We start from the raw sequence: 12,164 nt of genomic DNA, 5'->3' as shown, positions 1-12,164 counted from the left end.
CTTGGCTCACTGCAACCTTCACCTCCCAGGTTCAAACAATTCTGCCTTGGCCTTCCAAGTAGCTGGGACTACAGGCGTGCACCACCATGCCCTGCTAATTTTTGTATTTTTAGTAGAGACAGGGTTTCACCATGTTGGCCAGGGTGGTCTTGAGCTTTTGACCTCATGATCTGCCCACCTTGGCCTCCCAAAGTTCTGGGATTACAGACGTGAGCCACTGCACCCGGCCAATGTTTTGTATTTTTAGTAGAGACGGGGTTCTCACCATTTATTTGGGTCAAGCTGGTCTGGAACTCCTCATCTCAGGTGATCCGCCGGCATCGGCCTCCCAAAGTGCTAGGATTATAGGCTTCAGCCACCAGATACTGATGTTTCTAAGGCACATTGTTAGGTCAAAAGGCAAGTGGCAGAAGATTCTAAACAACACATACACACAATCATTATTTGTATAAGTATCATTTCTTCATGCAAATGCATAGGAAAAGTTCTCAATACACCCATTCCAAACTGTGGAGAGGAGAGGAAAAGAAGTGGGGGAAAAGTGGGAAGGGGGTTACTTTTTCCTCCATATGCCTCTGTATTATTAATTTTTTTTTTTTGAGACAGTCTCACTCTGTTGCCCAAACTGCAGTGCAGCGGTGAAATTTCGGCTCACTGCAACCTCTCCCTCCCGGGCTCAAGCAATTCTCCTGTCTCAGCCTCCTGAGTAGCTGGGACTACAGGCGCACACCACCACGCCCAACTAATTTTTGTAATTTTAGTAGAAACTGGGTTTCGCTGTTTGGCCATAATGGTCTCAATCCCTTGAGCTCATGATCCACCCGCCTCTGCCTCCCAAAGTGCTGGGATTATAGGCGTGAGCCACCACGCCTGGCCTATTGTTAAATTTTTTTGTAGCCTGACTGTGGTCATGTATTAGTTGTATTTTTAAAAATGAGATAAAGCTATATATGCTGATTTGGAAATAACATTTAGTTAACACACATGCAATTGTGTATACATACGAAACAATCTGGATGAATCTGTAACAAAATTTTTTAACAGTGGTTATTCCTGAGGAGCAGGGAAGGGACAGGAACTTTGAAGTTTTATGTTACCTGCTTTGGTATTGTTTGGATTTGTTATGACAAGCAAATATTAATTTTATTCTTAAAACAATAAAACCTATTTTATTTTAATAATTTTTTTTTTAACCAGGGACCTCTATTTTTTTTTTTTTTTGAGACGGAGTTTCACTCTTGTTACCCAGGCTGGAGTGCAATGGCGCGATCTCGGCTCACTGCAACCTCCGCCTCCTGGGCTCAGGCAATTCTCCTGCCTCAGCCTCCTGAGTAGCTGGGATTACAGGCATGTGCCACCATGCCCAGCTAATTTTTTTTTGTATTTTTAGTAGAGACAGGGTTTCACCATGTTGACCAGGATGGTCTCGATCTCTTGCCCTTGTGATCCACCCGCCTCGGCGTCCCAAAGTGCTGGGATTACAGGCTTGAGCCACCGCGCCCGGCCTAGGGACCTCTTGATTTGCAGAATAAAACCTATTTTCTAAGCAGAGTTTGTATGAATGTATGAATGAGATGAGGAAATTAAGAGACTTTTTCGGGGGTGGGACTCACCCCTAGCTTGTTCAGAGGAGAGGACAGTGGCCCAGGCCCTTCTGGCCAGGTCAGGAGAAGGGCAGGAAAGGGGCCTTCTCATTAGAGACGGCCCCCATCACCCATGGGTGAGGGACACCCAGAGCTAGCATCCCCAGCCTTCCAGGACCCCATTCATCCCACCTCCCCAACATAAGCCCCAAGACTTGTTCCCAGTAAAACATGGCTCTTTGCAGCCTCTCTTCGCTTGTCCACACCATGTGCCATCTGCTGGGGGCACCTTCCCTTTCTTCTGTCTGGATGAGCCCTGCTTGTCCTCAGAGGCACCCACCTTCTCAGGTGCCCTTCTCTGAACTCACCTGGTTCATCTCAGGCTCAGTCTCTTGAATGAGGGCCTGTCTTTCATCTCAGGCAGGAAGTGGGATCCTCTGTGCAAAGGAGATTGATGGCCTTACCCAGCATCCCCATTGAAAGGGCTTCCTTTTCAGCACTACCAGCTCTACCAACACTTCACACTGTGGGATTTCAGCAGAAAGATGGGAAGAAAGATGGGAAATCCGATATCCCATGGGAGCTCACAGGGCTGTGTCAACAAGTGTTTTTCCCATTTAGGGACTAGTGTGTGGGGGGGCATTGGGTGGCCAGCATGCAGACACACAGAAACACTGAGATCCCGGAAGAGATTCCACGTCCTGCAGGGCGATCTCCAGAGATGATCAGATTGCAAGGTGAGATCTGGGGAAAACACGCTGTATCAGTTAAAGAAGGTCCCTGCCAATCTCTGTAGAGGTTGGCGATGATCTTGAAATCAGGGGCTGATTCCAGAAGCAGTAATAGCAGCAATAGCTGAAAATTTATGAATTTTCATGCCAGGCACTCAGCACTTTATGTGTCATCTCATTTCACCCTTGACAACTCTGTGAGGAAGGTACTGAGATTATACCTATTTTACAAGTAAAGAAACTGAGGCTTAGAGAGGTTGTATGGCTTATCCAGGGTTGCCGGGCCAGAGTTCAAATCCAGACAGTTTGATGTTAGAGCGAACACTCAACCTCCATGCTAGGGCTCTCAAGCTCAGATCCCTACAGGGCCCAGTTGGGTAGTAGACGAGCTAGAAACCCACACACTGTGGCTGCGGCTTCCATGCTGCTCTTTGCTTTGACTGGATGTGGGTCCAGCGTACTAGCTCTTCCGATTCAGCTAGAAAAGTCAGAATTTTTTTTTTTTTTTTTAGACAAAGTTTTGCTCTAGTCACTCAGGCTGGAGTGCGATGGTGCAATCTTGGCTCACTATAACCTCTGCCTCCCAGGTTCAAGTGGTTCTCCTGCCTCAGACTCCTGGGTAGCTGGGATTACAAGTACCCATCACCATGCCTGGCTAATTTTTGTATTTTTAGTAGAGATGAGGTTTCACCATGTTGGCTAGGATGGTCTTGAACTCCTGATCTCCAGTGATCCACCTGCCTCAGCCTCCCAGAGTGCTGGGATCACAGGCGTGAGCCACCGTGCCTAGCTGAAAAGTCAGAAATCTTCGATTCTTACATGCAATTCTCTGATGAAAATCTTCTTTTTAAAATAGTGTAGGCTGGATGCCAGCACTTTGGGAAGCTGAGGCAGGTGGATCACCTGAGATCAGGAGTTCGAGACCAGCTTGGTCAACACGGTGCAACCTTGTCTCTACAAAAATACAAAGATTAGCCGTGCATAATGGCAGATGCCTGTAATCCCAGCTACTGGGGAGGCTGAGGTGAGAGAACCATTTGAATCCAGGAGGTGGAGGTTGCAGTGAGCCAAGATCATGCCATTGCACTCCATCCAGGGTGACAGGACGAGACTTGATCTAAAAAAAAAAAAAAAAGTAGCATAAGGGCAAAACAAAAACAAAATAAAGTAGTGTGAAGGCAAAACACTTCTACAGGCCAAATGCAGCCCTAGGGGCTGTTCGTTTGCAACCTCTGTCCCATTCTTAGGGAATACAAAGTCAGTGGCTCACCTGCTGAGTAAACTCAGTTACTCATCTGTCATGTGAATTTGCATATGCATCCTGGGGCTGGAGGTAAGGTACACCTGTGTGCGTGAAGGAGCATGCATATGAGCTACACACAGGTATGGGCGCCAACAGAATACTATGACTTACACATCCTGGCTGCGATGACCTCAGGCAGCTCTTCAGAGCCCAGCCCAGATTTCTCCCCTGGGGGAGCTGCAGACTGTCCAACTTCTCTGTGATTTCTAGGGTCTCACTTTGTGCCAGGTGAAGTGATAAGAGTTTTATATGTATTGTTTCAGAATGCTTGCCTAAAATGAGTCTCTCTGCCTCTCCCAGTGAATCCCACATGGCCATCTTCAGCATCACTAGCATGCAGGGGCCACTTACACGTGTGTGCCAGGTCCCACGGAGGACTTAGCTCATTCAATCATTAAGAATCTCTGAGGTGGGTACTAGGATTTCTCCAGTTCACAGAGGAGCAAATTAAAGAGCAAAGAGGTTACTGCTTGCCTGAAGTCACATAGCTACAGTAGCTCTAAGAATGTGGAGAAGTACTACGTGGGTAACATGGCAAAACCCCATCTCTACAGGGTTAGCCAGGCATGGTGGGGGGTGCCTGTGGAGGCTGAGGTGGGAGGGTCGCTTGAGCCCAGGAGGCAGAGGTTGCAGTGAGCCATGATCACATATGTCATGGCACTACTCCAGCATGGGTGACACAGTGAAACCCCGCCTCAAAAACAAAACAAAACAAAACAAAACAAAAAAATAGCAGTGAGTGGTAGCTCATGTCTGTAATTCCAGCACTTTGGGAGGCCAAGATGGGCAGATTGCCTAAGGTCAGTAGTTTGAGACCAGCCTGACCAACATAGTGAAACCCCGTCTCTAATAAAAATACAAAAATTAGATGGGTGTGGGGGTGCGCACCTGTAATCCCAGCTACTCGGGAGGCTGGGGCAGGATAATCGCTTGAAACCAGGAGGCGGAGGTTGCAGTGACCTGAGATTGCACCATTGTACTCCAGCCTGGGCAACGAGAGTGAAACTGTCTCAAACAAAAACAAAAACAAAACCTGCCCCCTTCCCCCCAACAAATAGCATATTGCATACAGCAAATAGCAGGGGCTTTGTAAAGTCTGTCTCTAGCTGAGCAGGTGGGGTGGTGACTGGGACAGGCGGGACCCCACTTCCCTGCTTTAGCCCAAAGAGCACCAGCATCGGCTCCCCTTCCCCACAGGGGCTGAGTCAGAGCAATCTGGGTGCTGCTCAGACCCCAGGTCCTTGATGATGCCCTGCGGGGCTGAGGTTGGTGTGAGCCAAGTGGCCCCACTCCAGGAAATGGCTCAGGGTGACTCTGCCTAGCTCACCTGGGAGGGTGTGGCTGGTGCTGGCACTCCTAACTGCTGGAGAGCTTCCTGTCCAAGCCTCCAACAAAGGCAACAAAGGCTGGTGCTTGAGGTAGCCCAGCACTGAGTCACGTGCCCTGGGGTGGGGTCTACCGCAGGACTTCAGCACCCAGCACTGCCCCAGCCTGGGCAGCCTCTTTACACACTGATTCGGCCCCTCTCGCACTAGCCGTTTACATAGACCAGGTGGAAATGTACCGTCACGAGGGATTTTCAACATTGCACTGTTCATCTCGCTCATCGGTCTCCAAACATCGCATCCTACCTCCTCCGTATTATTCAGTCCTGGCTCCTCACATTGTACCTTCAAGGCCCCTGCTTAGGGTGTCGCAGCCCACAGTCGCCCTCCCTGCAGCGTGTCCTTCACACAGTGGCCAGAGGATCTTTCCAAAACGCAAACCCAATTCACTGGCTCCTCCAGCCTGGGTGTGGCCTGTTGCTAGCACAGGCTGTGGAGGCTCTCGCCATCTGACACAGCCCTTGCCAGAGGTCCTGTGGCCTGATCAGTCCAGCCCACTGCAGACTCCCTCCTTCCAGTTCCTGAACATCCTGAAACTCTGTCTTGCTTCTTTGCCTGCTCTTTCCTGGGTTTCCTATTCAGAATGTCCTTTCCCTGCAATATATGCCTGGAGTAGGCTGAATAATTGCTCTTAGAAGATAGTGATATCCCAGGCCCTGGAACCTGTGAATGTTCACTTACAGAACAACAAACAATAAAAGGTGGTAGGGCTCGGTCTTTGAAGATTTGCGGACGAGATTAAGTGAAGCATTTTGAGATGCGGGCAATCATTGGGAATTATCTGGTGGGCCCTATATGCAGCCTATATTCTTTTTATTTTTTTATTTTATTTATTTATTTTTTTAAAGACAGGGTTTCACCATGTTGGTCAGGCTGGTCTTGAACTCCTGACCTCAGGTGATCTGCCCGCCTTGGCCTCCAAAGTGCTTGGATTACAAGCGTGAGCCACCACGCCCAGCCCAGCCTGTATTCTTACAAGAGAGGGGCAGAGGGAGGTGTCACTATACCGAGAAAAGGCAATGTGAAGATGGAGCAGAGAGAGCTTTGAAGATATCGGCTTTGATGACTGGAGTGATGGGACACCAGCAGCCACCAGAGGCTGGAAGGAGCGATGGAGGGATTCTCCCTAGAGCCTTGGGGGGAAGCACAAGCCAGCCCACTCCTTAATTTTAACCCAGTGAAACTGATTTTGGACTTCTGGCTTCCAGAACTGTAAGAGAGGAAGTGAGTGTTAATTGATTTTTTTTTTTTTTTTTTTTTTTTTTTTTTTTTTTTTGAGACAAGGTCTTGCTCTGTTGCCCAGGCTGGAGTGCAGCAGCATGATCTTGGCTCACTGCAGCCTCGAACTCCCAGGCTCAAGCAATTCTTTCACCTTAGCCTCCCAAATGGCTGGGACTACAGGTGCGTGCTACCACACCCAACTGAATTTTTTTGCTAATTTTTTTTGCAGAGAGGAGGGCTCACTGTGTTGCCCAGCCTGGTCTTGATCGAACTCCTGAGCTCAAACAATCCACCCACCTTGGCCTCCCAAAGTGCTGGAATTACAGGTATGAGCCACCTCACCCAGCCCAAGTGGGTGCTATTTTAAGCCACCAAATTTGTAGAAATTTATTACAGCAGCCATAGGAATCGAATACACTGCCCAAATCCTGTTTCTTGATCCAAGGACAGATTTTAATGGCTTCCCACCCACCCTCAACCTTCCCTCATCATTGAAACCTTTGGGAACTTTATTCCTGCATCCGGAATCCATCATTTCCTTACTGCTGCTGATGAACAGGTCAGTATTGCATGCACTTCTTTGTTTTATAATGATGGTTTAGTTCAGTTTTCTCCCAAAGACTGTGAAGTCTGAGAAAATGAAAACCTTATGTTTTCACTTTTGTATCTCCAGCACTCAGCCCTGGGCCTGGCTCCCAGTGGGGTCTCAGCAGCATAGCACTGCTGCATTGCACAATTCCACAGCCACCACTCATGCCTGATGCTGTGGATTGTGAACCCTGGGAGCACGGTTCCAGAGGATATCATTTTCTTTCTCTCTCTCTTTCTCCCTCCCTCCCTCCCTCTTTTCCTCCCTCCCTCCCTCCCTTCCTTTCTTCCTTTTTTTTTTTTTTTTTTTGACAGAATTTCAGTCTTGTCACCTAGGCTGGAGTGCAGTGGCTGGATCTCGGCTCATAGCAACCTCCACCTCCCACGTTCAAGGGATTCTTGTGCCTCAGCCTCCCGAGTACCTGGGATTATGGGCATGTGCCACCATGCCTGGCTAATTTTTCTATTTTTAGTAGAGTCAGGGTTTCACCATGTTGTTCAGGCTGGGCTCGGACTCCTGGTCTCAAGTGATCCGTCCACCTTGGCTTCCCAAAGTGCTGGGATTACATGCGTGAGCCACCATGCCAGGCCAGGATACCATTTTCATGGAACACACTAAATCGTGCTTCCTGGAACGGGCAACGCTGCATTTCTAGACACATTTATCAAATAAATGAACTGTACTCCACTCTCCTCCTCCAAAACAAAAAGCTATTCCCATAGACAAAGGGTTTCTAGGCCTCCTTTGGATGATGGGCACCATCAGGTGATAAAGGTGGGTCTGTTGAGGGGGTCACTTTGGGGAAGTAGATACTCTGATTTGCATGTGTAAATTCCAGTGATATCTACAAAAGGTGTATCATTCTCTCTCTCTCTCTCTCTCTCTCTCTCCCCTGCTACCAAATATTAGAGGCAACTTAGAAGGTGAGGGAAATTATAAGTTAGAAAGGGACAGTCAGCACAGGGGTGAGGCAGGTTTGAGGTTGAGAGCAGAGAAGCAGGACATAAAGTCCAGTCTACTTGCTACACAACAAATCCCCAGATGTTTTGAGCTACCGGGGCATGAAAGTGCAGACACACTTGGTTACATATTTCTCAATATCTAAGAATGAACATATGCCCAGGCACAGTGGCTCACACCTATAACCCCAGCACTTTGGGAGGCTGAGGCGGGCAGATCGCTTGAGGTCAGGAGTTTAAGACCAGCCTGGCCAACATGCTGAAACCCCGTTTTTACTAAAAATATCAAAATAAGCTGGGCATGGTGGTGGGCACCTGTAGTCCCAGGTACTTGGGAGGCTGAGGCAGGAGAATTGCTTGAACCTGGGAGGCAGAGGTTGTAGTGAGCTGAGATCACGCCACTGCACTCCAGCCTAGGCCACAGAGGGAGACCCTGTCTAAAAAAAAAAAAAAAAAAGTGTAAGAACTGACTGCAGCATTGTGTGTAATATTAAAAAAACAAACAAACCCTGAAAACAACCACAAATCCATAGAGAAACACATTGAAGAATTTTTATGATGCAAATAAATGCAATACATAATTATACTGCAATTGAAATAAATGAACCAGACCTATCTGTATTCATGTGGATAAATCTCAAAACCTAAGTTGGGGAAACTTGATTGTATCTGCTTATTAGTGAGAGTTCTCCAGATAAACAGAACTAGTAGGATACATACATGAATATATTTATTATGGGAATTGACTCATGAGATTATGGAGGCCAAGAAGTCCCACAATCTGCCATCTGTAAGCTAGAGACCCAAGAAAGCTGGTGGTAACTCTATCCAGGTCCAAAGGCCTGAGAACCAGCAGTTCCAATGTTCAAGAGCAGCTGAAGATGGATGTCTCAACTCAAAAGTAGAGAAAGAGACAGAATTTGCCTTGTCTCCACACATTCATTCTATTCAGTCACTTAATGGATTGAACAAATCCCACCCACATTGGACAGGGTGGATCTTTTTACTGAATCTATTGATTCAAATGCAGGAAGCACCCTCACAGACACACCCAGAAATAATATTTTACCAGCTATCTGGGCGTCCTTTAGCCTGGTCAGGTTGATACATGAAGTTAACCATCACAGTTTGTAATGCTCCACTTCATAAACAAGGGTAGAAGAAAAAATTGCTGTCATATTAGGACTTGATAAACTGGGTAGTAGTTTCACAGGTGTTGATTATATTCTTCTTCCTCTTTTTTACTTTTTTTTTGAGACATAATTTCGCTCTTGTTGCCCAGGCTGGAGTGCAACGGTACAATCTCGGCTCACCAAAACCTCTGCCTGCCTCCTGGGTTGGAGCAATTCTCCTCCCTCAGCCTCCGGAGTAGCTGGGATTACAGGCATGCACCACCACGCCTGGCTAATTTTGTATTTCTAGTAGAGACAGGGTTTCTCCATGTTGGTCAGGCTGATCTCGAACTCCCGACCTCAGATGATCCACCTACCTCAGCCTCCCAAGGTGCTGGGATTACAGGTGTGAGCCACCGCAACGGCCTTGTAGTATGCTTTATTGTATGTTCAAAATGTTCACAATAAAACAATTAGCTGTCTTTTAAAATGCTGGATGATGGGAAGAAGTTGGTATTAAAGAGTTGAGTTTTGCATCATCTTGGAGTAAGAATGCCCTTACGTGCATCTGACGCTCTTTAAGAAGTCAAAATATTTGGTGGATATGCTATTGGCTCCCCCAAATCCAAGCCCTATGTGACTAAGCTAAATCCAGTAATCAAACTCCCCTTGCCAGAGATGGGTTCAGGAGGGCTGAGGACCCACTTCAGGCCAGGGAAATGGAAAAATAAATGGTGGGAAGGGATTCAATGAACTATTTCCTCACTTGTAAGAACAGGAGGAGGAGATGGCCTCATTTCTGGGCGTAGTTTTTGTATTTAGGCCTTTCTTGCATTGTTGTAAAGAATTACCTGAGACTTGGTAATTTATGAAGAAAACAGGTTTAATTGGCTCACGGTCCTGCAGTGTTTACAGGAAGCATGGTGCGGGCATCTGATCAGCTTCTAGGGAGGCCTCATGAAGCTTACAATCATGGCAGAAGGCAAAGTGGGAGCAGGTGTGTCACATGGTAAAAGCAGGAGCAAGCACACTTTTAAGTGACAGGTCTCAGGAGAAGTCACTATCATAAAGACAGCACAAGCCATGAGGGATCCTCCCCCATGAGCCAAACACCTCCCACCAGGCCCCACCTCCAGCATTGGGGATTATGGCTCAAGATGAGATTTGTGTGGGGTCAAATATCCAAACTATATCAGCTGCGTTAGCTGTGATGGCTGGAAGGAATGCTGTCATATTGCTACTATCCAGAGAATGAAACCACACAAGGGAGGGCAGAGCTGAAGGGTCCGGGAGCTTAGGTGCTGGTATTGTTGAGTTTTTGGTTGTATGGTGGGTAATGCAGGTACAGGTACAAGCAATAAATGTCCTATTGTCCACTTGTTTGAGGGGAGGTTAATTGGTTGAGGTTGAAAACAACTTAATGGATTCAGGGGACTCAGGGGAAAGAGTAGGAGGGAAGTGAGGGATAAAAGACTACACATTAAGTACAGTACATACTGCTCAGGTGACAGGTGCACCAAAATCTCCGAAATCACCACTAAAGAACTTATTCATGTAACCAAACACCACCTGTGCCCCAAAAACCTATTGAAATAAAAAAAACTTATAAGAATATACATATCTGGTGAAAAAAGAAAGCATCTTAATCGATTCAGTAAATAGCTTCTAATTTTAAAAATTAAACAATATATATATTCTCTTATAAACACTGACTAATACAGAATAAACATAACAGTTCCTCATTGTCCCCATCCCATCATCCTGCCTGGACCATTTTTAGTGCATACAGTTATTGTGTGTGTGTGTACATATATATAGTATGCGTGTGTGCATACAAGTATATAGTATGGGTGGGTATATATGTATAATAAAAACACATATGTGGGCTTTATTTTTCTTTTTTCGAGATGGAGTCTCATTCTGTTGCCCAGACTGGAGTGCAGTGGAACGATCTTAACTTACTGCAACCTCTGCCTTCCAGGTTCAAGCGATTGTCCCTGCCTCAGCCTTCTGAGTAGATGGGATTACAGGCACCCGCCACCATGTCCAGCTAATTTTTGTATTTTTAGTAGAGACAAGATTTCACTATGTTGGCCAGGCTGGTCTCGAACTCCTGACCTCAGGTGATCTGCCCACCTCGGTTTCCCAAAGTGCTACGGTTACAGGTGTGAGCCACTGTGCCCAGCCATGAGTGACTTTTAAGAAATGAAAAGACTCCAGCAAATCCTCCCTGACCCTAATTGTCTGTTTTGAGCAGTAGAGAAAAGTAAGAGTCGAAAATTCCTATTTTTTCACCATACTGGGTTGAAGGATCTGTGGAGTTTACCCTCTGGTAGAGGCCGTCGAAAAGGGCATTTTTAATCCACGGGGACTTTCTGAGCTTGGCTGGACCTCCGTGGTGCTGTGCTATGAGACCATCCATCACTCAGGCACTCAGCGAGCCCACTTCGGCCCCCAAGAACCCTGATGAGGGTCTTCCTATCCCTTAGACATACTTGGAGTAACGGAGATCCCCAAAGCGAGAGTTGCTTGAGGTCAAACAGGTGTTTAGGAGCAGGGCCACAAGCAGGGCTGTGCTGTCTGCTGGGCCACCATCTTTTAGTGTTGTGAAGAGGAGTGTGGGGACGAGATGGGGACGCAGAGGGCGGCTGGGCTCCAGAGCCTGCTCCATGGTAGACGGTGGAGGAGAGCCCAGGGTCCCATGATCACTTCCTGCTTGGCTCGGGAAGGTTTAATTATTTTAAAAAGAAACACTGGACGGTTCCCAAGATTTTCTTGGTCCCCAGCTCAGGCCGACCCAGTTCTTGCATTCGGCCTGGGGAAGACAGGTGAAGAAGAGGCCATCTTTGGTCTCAGAGCCCAGGTGCGAAGGTCGTTTGGCACCAGATATCTTTCCTGCCTGCCAGATGTGGGCAGGGCCCGTCAGGTTCTTTCCCTTTGCTCTCTCGGCCGTTTCCCCTACACCCGCAGGCCTTCCATCTTTGGACTGAGGCCCAGGGCCTCGCAGGTAATCACGAAGGAGCAGGAACTGCACGGTGCTCCTCAGATCCGCGTGCCCGAGGTCACCGGGGAACAAAGAAGTTACTTATTTTTCCTTTTAGCTCAGACGAAGAGAGCGGGCGTTGTCTTCCACAGAAAGACGCTGCGAACTCCGCCCTCGTCCCCCTTTTTCTTAGCCCTTCCGCGCGGGTGCAGCTGTTTAAAGTAAGGCCCCGAGTCTCCAGCACTTTGTGGAGTGCTGGAAGAACGCAAGCACAAGGGAGAATCTGGGCCGGCCGGGC

This window comes from Saimiri boliviensis, chromosome 1, assembly GCF_048565385.1.
Source record: "Saimiri boliviensis isolate mSaiBol1 chromosome 1, mSaiBol1.pri, whole genome shotgun sequence".
NCBI lineage: Eukaryota > Metazoa > Chordata > Mammalia > Primates > Cebidae > Saimiri > Saimiri boliviensis.
The sequence above is the reverse complement of the archived record's forward strand: the minus strand, read 5'-3'. Positions refer to the sequence as shown.